Source organism: Camellia sinensis, chromosome 13 (genome assembly GCF_055761805.1).
Source record: "Camellia sinensis isolate YWXY chromosome 13, ASM5576180v1, whole genome shotgun sequence".
Classification (NCBI taxonomy): domain Eukaryota; kingdom Viridiplantae; phylum Streptophyta; class Magnoliopsida; order Ericales; family Theaceae; genus Camellia; species Camellia sinensis.
Genome location: NC_138973.1, coordinates 54,901,267 through 54,914,498, shown reverse-complemented (window position 1 = coordinate 54,914,498; position 13,232 = coordinate 54,901,267). Strand labels below are relative to the sequence as shown.

Below are 13,232 nucleotides of genomic sequence, written 5' to 3'. Positions count from 1 at the left end.
TAACCTTGTAAAAAGGTCAAAACATTGTCGTTCAGTTATTGTTAGTTAGTTTGTAATTGAAAGTTTCTCTTTGTTTATGTAATTGGGAAAAGGTAAAGTGGTAAACATGGGATCGACTGTGAAGTTTTTATCCACACCAGATGAGCATCATTTACAACAACATTTTTTTTCCATTTCAGACGAATGGAGTAATTAATTTTTATTAGATATATTTAATATGTAAAGTGTGTACACATATGTTGTGTGCAACTTAAGAAAGCAGATGGAAACTTTACGATTCACAGTTGAGCTCGATTAACGATTCAGTGCATTACCATTTTCATTTATGATTTGAATCCCGATTTGACAACTATGTTAGGTGGAGTTTCATCCAACAAAAGCGGAAAGCAACGACATTGATGACGCAATTGACACACACCATGTCAATAACAAACAGAAACCACGGATTGATGATGTTCGTTTGAGCAAGGTTGAGACCGACATTGGTGAACTGAAGGAAACCATGAAGCAAGTGCTTCACAGCAATGCGGAAATAAGGGACATGTTGCTCAATTTCCGAGGGAAGGAAGCTGTTCACAATGCAAAGGTAAGCAAAAGCAATCAGTACACATGCTTCACACAGTTCACAGAGGTTACTTGAAGATGAAATATCGTACCAGGTTAATGTATGTGTTTGTGTGATTAGGTGGAGTCGACTGAAAGAAATTGTAACATTAACATATCCTCCAGCATTGGTGAACTGAAAGGAATGCTGAACGAACTGGTTGCAGCTATATTGTCTGGGAAACAACCGTTTACTGAACAGACACACATTGCTGAAATGAAGCAAATGATGTAGCAAGTGCTGGCAGGTTTATCGGAAACAGCACAATTGGCTCGCTCAGAGAAAAAGGGTGTTGACCCTACCATGGGAGTCGTGTTGCATGATGGCGGCGTGGTCTTCCCAAATTATTATGGTAGCCCAAATGAGGGTAATGTTCAAGATTTACAGGGGGTGGATTGGGAGGACAATTATGTGAATGGAATGTTGTCCAATGAGATAATTGATATGCACGTTGGACAGTTGCGTACCGTCCAAGAAGTTAGGGACATGCACAACAACCGTCGCCTTGCGTTGGAGGAAACATACGCAAGCGAAGAAAGCAAATCTCTTTCAGTTCAGTTTCTGTCCATGAAGAATGTTGCAAAACAGAGTTTACCTTCGTTTGATGATTTGCAAACCTTGCCACCAATGCGAGGAGAAGCAGACAATGTGCATCCTTCTGCTGGTAAGGTTGCCCAAACATTGGGAGCGGGACAAATTGTAACAGGCACACGAAAGGGAAGAGGAAGAGGAATTGTCACACCCCAAATCCGGGCATGACCGGCCGTGGCCCACAGGGACTTAGCCCAAGGCACACGTAAGCCTAAACACGAATCCAATCACATTGAACAACTGAACAATAGTCTAATAATAACTAACCAAAACTCAATCCAGACATGTCACAATTATAAACGGCAAAATCAACCGTAATAAAAAACCATCCAAACTTATGGGATATAAACAACCCACCTATCAAAAATAATCCTAAATGAACTTCGATAAGAATAAATATAAATATGCACAAACTTGACATAACACTCTAAACTAAAGGAATGCCCTAGAGGTCCATGCAATTGAGTCCCCGCTACGCCATGAGTTCACTCTAAGTCCTTCTAACACCTGGAAATGGTAAACAACTAAGTCAGCTGATAGCTCAGTGAGTAGCAACATGGATAGTAAATACAGTTTTGAAAACAGGGTTCAATTCCAAAATAAGATATATATCACAGAAACTAGATTGGCATACAGCTTGATAAATACAATCTGTTTCAAAAAGAAGGTTCCACAATTCAACACTTAAAATACTCATGTCTCGCAAGAACATGATAAACGACATTTTCCACTTAAAACAGATTATAACATGAACACCAATAATTTTCTGGGTACCAATAAAAACAAATAATCTGCCACACATTTCTCAGGCTATAAGCCCTGTTGGATCCAATACCGAACTAAGAGTCATCCTCAGGGTGGCACCTGGGCCTTTTCTCAAAGACGATCCGATTGAAGGTCACCTAGTTGTTTTTAAAGGTCTGTTCCTTACAATCGTTGAGCACTAGAGTCATCACGGCCCAACCCGGATTTGTTCCCTAGTGGCCAGAGTCACCACACACAGTGGAATAATTTCCCTGGACTAAATACACACATGGTCCCAATAATCAATACACATCAGTTTTTCAAAACATGGTAGTTCATCATTATAAACATGAGACCAAAACAAATAGTTTACAGTATGCCAAGTTCACACATGTTTCAGAAATAATTTGATTCAATTGATAATATAATAATTTATCAAAACAGTTTAATCATGAAACAACAATTTAATTTTTCAACAGTTCAGGGTAGGGGAACATTTATAAAAAATATGTAGCATGAAACTACTCACCTGAAACGCAATAATATAATCCTCGAATAGAGTGTAAAAGTCCAACTAGTGGCCTGAACCAAGTATAAAAATTACGCGTCACAACTAATTTCAAAATACTAAAAAAATAGGAACTAAGTAACCTCAACTAAAACGCACTAACACGGCTTAACCCAACTCACCGTTACTCTTAAATATTATCTAAGTTCATGTTTTTCAAGGTCTAAAATCACCCAAGACATAGGTTCCGGTCAAAACTTAATTAATTGTGACTTTAAGATAAAACAGAATTTCAAACAAGCCTTCCCAACCTATTCGCTAACTTTGAAAATTACAAAACCCACTCCACGCTATTCGAAAAATTCCAAAAATCTCCAGATATGATCTAATATATCCTAAGTTTCAAACCCAATTGGTTTCACTTGATTTTCTTATCAAAATAATTATCTACAATTTATTATATCCAAACAGGTTGTTTTCTGCAGCACTTTAAAGAAATTGACGGTTCTCTTAACATACATGAGCAATCAATGCAAGGCCAAAAACGTATGAAACTAGACTCGTAGCCGGTTCTAATGACACTAATTTGATAATTTTTGGATTTATACCCAAAGAGAACAACACTCCCGAATTTACTGTTTTGGACTGGTTTCCTGGACAGATTTGAATTCCTCAATTTATATGGATTTCGATTCCCAAAAATTATGAACAAAATCAGATATACAATTCAATATGTAATTAATCTACTGTAAAAATTTCAGATTAAAATTCATCCGTTTGATATGGTTTCTTGATTTTTAAAGTTCGTGATTATGCGCAGAATTTTTAACTAAGAATAATACCCAATCTTTATACATGAATTTAACTCCTCAAATTTCTTAACAGTATACATATATACAAAATATATAAACCTACAACCTCCATGAATGAATAAAATAATAATAGAATAAGGATGAAGAACAAAGAAAGAAGAGAAGAAAACCTAGGAGGCCACACAGCACAACACACCCAAGGCTCTCCTTCTTGGCTACAACAATAATCTTGATGATTGAAAAACCCCTCTCTTTCCTCCATAAACCCACGGCTGCTAGGGCTGCTAGTGTTGTGGAAAACAATTATAACAAGAGTTAGGGTTTGTGTTTATTTTATTTTATACTAGTGGTGGGCACACTTAGGTCAAATAGATAGATAAATATACAAAATACATATATAAGTTACATGCAACTCAAATGGTAGGAGTCTTATATATTAACCTTGTGGTCTAGAGTTCAAGTCACACCCTCCTCTCCCTCTCTCTCTCTTTTTTTTTTTTTTTTTTTTTTTAATAAACATTGTCTCTAAATTAAAGACTTTCACCATAAATTTATTTTAGGTTTAAAAATTAATTAAAAGATCCTCCAATAATATTTAATTTGCACATTAGAATTCACCACCAAAATATTTGAGATTGTAATATTATTATTTAATTATTTACTTAATTTTTATATTCGGGTTCTCACAGGAAGAGGAAGAGGTGTTGAAGCGACAGACGTAGGGGATATGCATTCGTGCAACGATAGCAAAATAAGTACTCGACTTACTGCCGAAAAATTCCCAAGTCGCCACATCACTTCACCTTTCATATGTTTCATTACCAATTGATGCCGACAGCATTACTGGTCATAATAGAACCATTATTTGTGTTGTATTTTAATATTTGTCATTCTACTGCAAGTTTGCAGTAACAAATGTTGTACAATTGTCTTACAGATTTCGGACAAACTCCTGTCCAAACTGCACAGGTTGGACAAGCGGTTCCGTTCAGAGGTTAGACATCGCTTCACCAATTTTAGATGCATAAGGATGTGTTATGTACTTTGCAAATTAAATTTCTGAACAGTGGTGAGTTAGTTAATTGTTTATATTAATAGGAGGAGTTGATGTTACTTGATTGTTTATATTGATAGAAGGACTTGATAACACTGGAGAGCAGAGAGGTTTTATCAGCGGCCCAAGACGAAGTTGTTGACTCTGTACTTGACGACAGAAACAATGAAAGGTACGGATGAGTTTAGTACTCGCAATTAACCTGTTCCGTAGTATTTGTGAAATAAGTTTGAATTCCACAATTTTCATGTGTCGTGCTATGTTTATTTGATTCTTGTAGGTATCAGTTCTTTAATTTTTCATTCTCTATGATTTTGATGGGTTTATGATGGGTTTATGATGGGTTTATCCATGTCGTATGTAGGATTTTCTTTGAATTTAATGCAGTGGGCTACGGAAAGATCAGTGGCTAAATTTCCTGTCTGAAGTTTTCTTCTTTTGGTCTTATCCTGCACACATGTACCTATTGGGAAAATTGCAAACCACTGATATTTTCACAAAAATATTTACACATTCATGGAAACCTTTATAATTTTAATTATGAAACTTAATAAAGTTTACCAATGATTTGCAAATTTTTTTGAGAACTTATAATGAAGTGCAATTTTCCCTACCTATTTTCTTCTACTCTGCTTACATTTTCCATTTTGATCATTTTGGGATATTGTTGGCTCCAGTTTGTAAAAAACGTGTTTCTTTTTTTTTAACTTGCTGACCTGTAAATGAGCATTTCAATTTTCACATATTATTTTAGCAAATACTATTGGACATGTCATGAGTTGTAATATCTAAAACTTTGTCTTTTCATTTTGTTTTTTAAAAACTTAAAACTAATCTTCATTGGATTGGAGCCTAGTAGAATCAGGAATATCTGCCATAGTTGTACAACAGGAAAAACTAATCTTATGTTGTAGAGTTAAGCCAGATACGTTTAAGTTTTACTAGGCTGTAGGTTGCTTCTTACTGATTGATGTATACGTTTTATGTAGGGACATTGTCGTGTCTATGAATCTGCATGAAATGCCTTGCGAATGTGCTACGCGACGTGACATGCGCACGCTGAAACCAGGGGCATGGCTATCCGACACTGTAAGTCGTGGCATCTGACAATGTTATTTCCACTATATTTGCATGATGGACATATCCATGTAGGGACATTGTTATTTCGTATTACATTTAAAAAAAATGGCAAACCTTATTTCGCAAGTTGCCTGGTCTGTTACAATGTTCCAGCCAATCAACTTGGTCGCGGTTCAATTGACTAACGGACAGCGGCAAGTACACAAAGACGGGAGGCATACTGCGTGGTTCTTTCCAGTATATTTGTCGGTAAGTAAGTGTTTTAGGTCGGTTGTGTATTGCAGAAGACATATTTTCAGAAAACTTTGGCTGACTGAACTTTACACACTAAACATGCAGACTTTGATACTAAATCAAAAAACTCAACCTCTGAACCATGAAAATATGGTCAAATCATATTTTGGACATGACAGATATACTGGAGTGCTTGATGCATGTGAGAAGGTAATATGAATGTCCATCCCATTGAAGCGAGTAGATTTAATATGGACGTCGGTAATATGAATGTCGATCCCATTTACTTGAATGTCAATGTAAATATGAAAGTGCGTACATGTTCGCATGCCCTCTAAACAATGCCTTCACTTGTGTTTATGTTTATGTGTAGATTTACATGCCTTTCAATTATTGAGGAGTACATTGGGTGTGCCTAAAAATAGATATGGTAGACCGTGTGGCGTACCTATTTGACTCATTGGCATCCGCCACACTGGACACCAACAAGCTGAACACAGCAAAAATGTTGGTATGTCGTGCTGAATTTCACAAATCTACTTCCACATTGTCACATCCTTCACATAAACTAACCGTCTCATTCTGCAACAGGTTCAAACAATGCATGCCTTACTGCAACTACAGTTTGGAAATGAATATGCTGTAGACATGCGTACCTTTGAGGTGCGCATGTTAGAACAAAGGCCATTACAACAGCTGGACGAGTAATCCACAAACCCTGCGTCACATTGACTTCACTCTTGAATCACTCATTTAACGAACCTGCTTATATTTTACGAGAAACTGAATGTTACATTTCATTTGTAGCACTTTCGACTGTGGGATGTTTGTGATCAAGTACATGCAGCGGCCTGATATACCCAGCGGTCCACACAAGGTACATTGTACCGCTTAATTTCCAATTGCGAAATAAATCTGTTTATTCCCTACCGCTGTAACTGTACCTGATTTGTGTTATTCGCTTTCTGTACATAGTTTCATCCTTCTGTGCGCCGGAAGTTGGTGCTTGACTTCGTTATGGATGTGAACAATACAAAGATGGGCGAGTATCGTTCGTGCATGTGATTGATTGCAATTACAACAAATAGTGCAGCGATTTTATCATGGCCTGCCAGTACGAGTGTAATTTCGATGCCCAACCACAACTGGATTACTGCATCAGCTTGTCGTGACAACTTTTTAGGTTGCAGCTGTGATAATACTAATTTCCCACGCGTATTGATTGTACACATAATTCCAATGTTTGGGACTCGAACAAACGAGGGAAAGTAGTCATGTTTGTTTGCTTTTATCGTGGCCTGTACGTAATGTGATACACATAATTCCAATGTTATGGGTACAGTACAGAACAAACAATGCAATGTCATATTTGCCCAAATGACTATAGTAATGTTTGTCCAGTGCAATGTGATATTTGTCCAACAAACAATGCAAGTTGAAAGTAGTAATGTTTGTTCGCTTTTACCACATGAATTATGTTTGTTCGATTTTTTTGAATGCCATGATTTTGTCCAAAACAAAGCAAAAAAAAGCCCACAGAACAAACAAATAGCGGTGACTATAATGCACTTTGAAGGGGAATTGATTACTTCATAAAAATGCACAAACGGTGAAAAATTGCACAAAAAATAAAAACAACCATACAACAGACCATTAAAAACACAGAGTATTGATATTCAATTTTTTTTTTTTGTTCAGCAAAACAAAAAACTGTATTGATGAAAAAGCACATACAAGGTGTCAATGATACATCAACAAAGAGGAGGTTGGAGACCAACGAAGAGAAACAAAAACAGAAGGAAAATAATAAGAATGTAACTTCAAGCCCATCCTCACAAAACCACATAACAGGGCAACCAGATGAAACTCCAAGGCAGCATGAATAAACTTCAGACCATACAGCCACCATTGAGACTTGAGCCTGAACCTTCAACCTCTATTGAGACTTGAGCCTGATCCTTCAACCTCCAAAAAAAAAAAAAAAATTAGTACAGCAACAGACCAACAATTACAACAAGGCCCGCAGCAGACCTCCAATAACTTTCCCCAATCCAGCAGCAGACTTCCAATACAGCACACCAAAACATCATTCAAACAATTGCAAAAAGGCCAATATGCAGCAGCAGACTTAAGCCTATTCGTTGATCCCATATAGTGGCAGCAGAGTAAATATATAGCAGAGCAGATTTGAAGCACAACAGAGCAGCAACCAGAAATGAGCATGCTTGACCCCATAAACTAAGCCAGAGCAACAAGCCAAAAATAAGGCAAAGCATAGCAACATTGAAGCACAGCAGAACAAAAGTAGCCACCAAGAAGATATGGTAATACCACAGACTGACCAAAATCCTGCATACCACAGCTTGACCAAACTCCTGCACCCCAGTTTCAAAAAACACCAAACACCACCCCCTAAATGAGACTTTGATACTATCCAAAATACAATATATGTCGTCCACTGAATACTGTAGGCCTCTATAACTTTGCTTACAGCAAAGTGCAACCCTCACTTTCACCATCTCAGCCAATTCAGGCCCATCAACAATCTTATCATTAAAAAGGCAATCATTCCTACCTTTCCAAATCATTCCTAGGTGTGCAATACAAAAGAATACATATATAAACTAGCCTAGGATTTGGGGAACAGAACGGCTAGAACACCCCACTCTGATTGAGCATCTGCCAGCATGGCTTGGGCTTGGTCCAACTCAGCTTTAGTTGTCTGAATGGATGCAGAACGATGTCTAATTTGGGAGAGCATCATCCTTGCTTCTTGATTAAGCTGGTCATGTTGCTGCTGCAGATGAGCCTTTCTTTGCCGGACAGAGGCAAGTTCTGCCATGAGTTTGGCTTCCTCAAGTTCAAGTGCTGAGTGTTGCTGAAGAATGGCTGCAGAGGTCTGCTGGCTAAGTTTGAGTGAAGTAGATATGGTGTGGGCTTCGTTTAGGAAATCCTTATTGGTTTGAATATCCTTCGAGCAAGTCTGAACCATCTCTGAAAGGGTTGGCCATTCTGTGATGATCTTGGCCAATTGCTTTAGTTGAATGGGGTTGAAAGGATTAGGGGAGAGGTTTACAACAGCAGAAAGACAGGCCAAGGTTTCATCAGGTTTGTGGAGAATGATTTCTTCAACTGGGGTGTTAATGAGGTTGATGAAGGTGGTTAAGGTTTGTTGAGTTTCAGCATCAAACAGATGTAGCCTTTGAGGCAATGGGGATATTTCGTCTAGATCTTGTTGAAGAATAGAAAGTTCGGCCTAAATATCCTGGCATGGACCGACGGCCTGTGAACATTAATAGTTTGGTGAGAATATATGCTTGCAAGTAATAAAGAGTAAATAGGATGAGGTTGGAAATGGTAGTACCTGTCCTGATAACGTGCACGCAGGCGGTTGGCCTTGTTCAGCTGTGGTTGTCGCATGAGGACGAGTTGTTTCTGGTACTGATGAAATGGCAGCATCAGCGCCTTGAGGGTGTTTCTCTGGTTCTGCTAGCAGGGGAAAGTCATGAGGACCTTCAAGTTCTGTCTCGGCCATTGGTCGTGGAGATGAGTCCTGTATTATGTCCATCCCTGTAAATTGGAGAACAATACCAGTTACTTAAAGAGAAGTTTTTTTTCCCCAAACGAACAGTAACATTTGTATTTCTATTTACCTTGGTTGTGGTGAACTTCTGGTTGAGGGGATTTTGTGTTGTCATCTGTTGGAGAGGATTGGCTGTTGATTGAAATGTCAAATTCAATCCTCTGTGATTCTTTGTTTGACGTTTGGGAATTTGAGGGGTTGGATGGTGATGGTTGAGGGCTAGAGACAGAAGGGACAATGTGTTGAGGAGAAGTGGAAGGATGTTGTGATGCAGACTGTGTGGATTGCTGTGGCGAAGACTGTGAAGCAGGTTGTAAGGAAGTTTGTTGCGATGCTTCAGGTGGTGGTGGAGTTGGTTGTACAGTGGGTTCTGTGGGTACATTACTGATTGGACTGGGAATTTGATGAATGTGTTGAGGAGAAGTGGAAGCATCGTCATCATCAGCAGCAGCAAGGAGTAATCTCCTTCTTTTTCTCTGCACAAAAGTAAGTGATCAGTCGGGCGTGAATGCAAATTCAGATGCTGTAAATATGTAAAGTGAAGGCTTACTTGGTAGAGCTGCCCTGAAGGATTTGATGTTGTTTGGCCAACCATTTCGCTGAGAGGGATATCCCACTCACTTAGGTCTGTGCTTAGAGCAGGAGCAGTGGAAGGCTCTTCTCTCTTCTTCGCCGTGACCTCTGTCTCAGCAGGGGTACGGGTGGTAGCTCCTCTCTGTGCTTGTGTCTGCGCGGCTGCGAAAGAGTCTGCCATTAATTTCAGAACTGAGGGGGTGTTTGTCTGAGTAGTTGCATCCATTGGATCCTTGCCTTTACGTTGGTCCCTAACCAATGGTTCAGCAGCAGACCCAATTTTGGCTGTCAAGGGTTAAACAAGTTAGTGTTGTAGAGAAAAAAACAAAACAAATTGCATGACACAGTCAGGGATATGAAGTATATGAAGGAAGGATACCTGTAGCCTTAAGCTTGGAAGGCGAGGATATGCGGCCCTGAATATGAATACAAGTATCGTTAAGGCAGCTTTCAAGTGGCCTGCAGAAAATAATGGCAGTCATAAGTCCCCACCAATGGTCAAAAGCAGCCGAGCAGTCCGAAGCAGGTTTGAAGAAGAATGGGCCAAAATCTTGGAAAAGTTTGGTGTTCTCTGTCAGAATGGATTCAGCTTGTGTAGGATCTTTCAAGTGGATTCTGGACCCAATCTCCTCATGGATGGTTGGGTGGAAATAAGGATAAGGGATAGCCTGGGAAAGACCAAATTGCCTGGACCATTGATTGGGACAGTATGTCTCAAAACTGCAGCTGGATAGCTTGGCGGAGGATATGGAACAGCCAACCAAGACATGTCTAGAGGTGAGAATGTGTCTCCAACTCTCATTTTGTTCTTGGACTTGCTCATTGTGTAAATCAGAAGGGTCTGTGAAGAGGAAGCGAAGTCTACTGGAGGAGAATTCAAAGTTTTGAAATGGCATGTACAGGTTGGAAGGTCTCTGCGAAGGAAGGTTGTAAAACATGGTAAGATGATTTGTGAAAGTGAGTTTTGAATGGCTGTTATAAGTGAGCAGTTGCTCAGCATAGGAGTGGCAAACAGGTTTCAAGGTGTTAGGTGGTGGGGGTCGTGCCTCAGGGAAATAGGCATACAACCAGGCCTGGAAGAGCCAGAAGGGCTACCACAGTTGCCAGAAATCTTCTTGTCGACAAAGGAAAATAGGGCCTTGTAAAGGGTGGCAAGAAGATAAGGGGCTAAAGCCATAAGTTGGCCGTCTTGCATACACAAGGCAAGGGGGAGGTATTCTTTCGTGATCTTGTACCCAGGGACACAAAAAAGAAACTCACAAAGCCAAAGTAAGTAAAAAGCAGTTCTTTCTTTGTCATCGATAGGGGAACCACGCTTGCCTTGGTATTTTTTGGCAAAATCTGTATAGCACATGTCAGTGTTTAAAGTAAATGTCACTTTTGGAGGCTCAAGGAGAGCATGAATTGGATTGCCCAAGATTGGCAGACCAATCAAGTGAGCTACATCTAAGATGGTAGGGGAAATCATACCAAAATTGAGGAGTAGGGAGTTACTAGACTGCGACCAAAAGCATGCAGCAGCAGCAATCAGCCCTTTCTCCACGTCATAAATTTTAGTCGACAGTCTAATTGCTTCAGCAATGCCCTGGTGCTTCCATACTTCGGCGTCGTGACCTTCAATTCTCCTGTCCCAGCTTCGCCAATCAGAGTCTGGTGACCTCCACCCTCTGAGTGGGTTTTTGCTGACATTCCAGTTAGTCCACTTGAGTCCAGCTTGGTTGAGAAGAAAGTTCTCACCATTACCAAGGGGATAGTATGGAGCTAGCTCGTCTGGGAAGTAAGACGCGAAGGTAGGGCCTAGAGTAGCCTTAGCGACAGAGCTTGGGTGGGCAATAGGGTTGCAGCAAATTTTAGAGGAGCGATAAGTGCTCTGATAGGGTCCGGGAAGCGGAGTAGGTCTTCATTGTTCTCCTCAGATGGAGATGGTTGAGATTTTTTCGGTGCCATGGCTTAGGGTTTTGTGGTGCTTTGGTTTTGAACGGCAATGGTTGAGAAGAAGGAGTACAGTCTGGGGAGTTCAAATCAGAGGGAAATGAAGTGGTTTGAAGTTGAAAGGATGGGTCTTTTATAGCTTATGATGGGGCCAGTATATTTAAAAGCTCTTATATTGGGCTGTACTTTATGTTTGTTTTGGGCCCAAACAATGGCCCCCTCGTTGAAGTTAAATATCATATGACTTGGACCCCCATGACCCCCTCTCTCTCTGATTGGCCACTTTTTTTTTTTCAATTTCTTATTTTTTTTTCCTTCTCCAAACAGCAGCCCCAATGTGTGTGTGTGTGGGGGTGGTGGTGGTGGTGATTGAGGGGGGTCTCAATCACTTCCGCAATATTTAACTTGAACATGGGGGCCATTGTTTGCACCAAGTTTTGCCAGTCTCTGTCGACAGATGGTCCACTTAATCGAGGGCATGTGGCCAAGTCTGAAGGAATGTCCACGACCTGAAAGTGGGCTCTCTGCATGTGGGTCACCTAGAAGTGATAGGGGAAGTTTTTACCACCAGTCATGGAGTTAGCGGGCACACTTTCAGGAGGAAGCATGAGACAAAGCAGGAGCCTTGCTCTGTCGACAGAAGTTTAAAACAGTTGGTGGCCATGAAATAAACACAAGAAAAGGGAGCTCGACAGATAGAAGTGGAGGTTTAGTATTGATATCCGTATACTGTTTTTGTGGCCCATCATTGCATGATCCCACACGTCTACACCATAACTGCCACTGTAACTGCCCCGACTTCGAATCTTCAAGTCCACTCTGCCAAATATTGACTCTTCCCTGTCGACCTTCCTTTTCACCATTGTGGGGCATGTCCCTCATCATTATGAGACAAAAATTGACAAAATATTGTCCACTAAACACAACCACAGTCCTTGCAAATTGGGTCAATGAACCGCAACACTTGGCCACTCACAGTTACTGCCCCTGACTATGAATCATCAAACTCTGCCAAATATTGAATTTTCCCTGTAATTTAATCAAAATATATTCAATGTCGGTAAACTTGAAAATACGTTTGAAATAACCTTTTTCTGTATTGTAATGACTTAAACACAATTGTTGTCCTACATTTTACGTAACGAAAATACACAACTTATTTATATCAAAAACAAAATATACATCTCGGGTTTATAATCAAAAAAATGGGAATTACTTTTTTTTAAAAAAAAGTTCACTCATATTTTCACCTACATTCTGATTGGATATTAGATTAAAAATTCCTCTTTGCACCTATTTTTCCCACATCCTCCCAACAGCTGCTCCATTCAACTAACATTGAATCTTGCATACCACCTGACTTACACGCTGGAGCAGTTACTGGCAGTGCTCATGGATTTAGTGGCCACCCTCCAAGAGGAAACATGAACGAATTGGGAGTCTGTATCTGTCGAGGAAAGGCTAAAAGGACCTGGGCACAGGTGGTAACTTCAATTATATGCACTTCGACAGGTGGC

The 13,232-nt window shown here is 39.9% G+C and overlaps 1 long non-coding RNA gene across 1 annotated transcript; it reads right to left on the bottom strand.

Annotated features, from left to right (window-relative positions):
* Positions 1-1,427: 1,427 nt before the first annotated feature.
* LOC145806158 (uncharacterized) lies at positions 1,428-2,540 on the bottom strand. The gene is made up of 2 exons (XR_014348870.1): positions 2,469-2,540; positions 1,428-1,702 (listed from the first exon to the last, which is right to left on the bottom strand). It is a non-coding gene; the product is annotated as an uncharacterized LOC145806158 (long non-coding RNA).
* Positions 2,541-13,232: the final 10,692 nt, after the last annotated feature.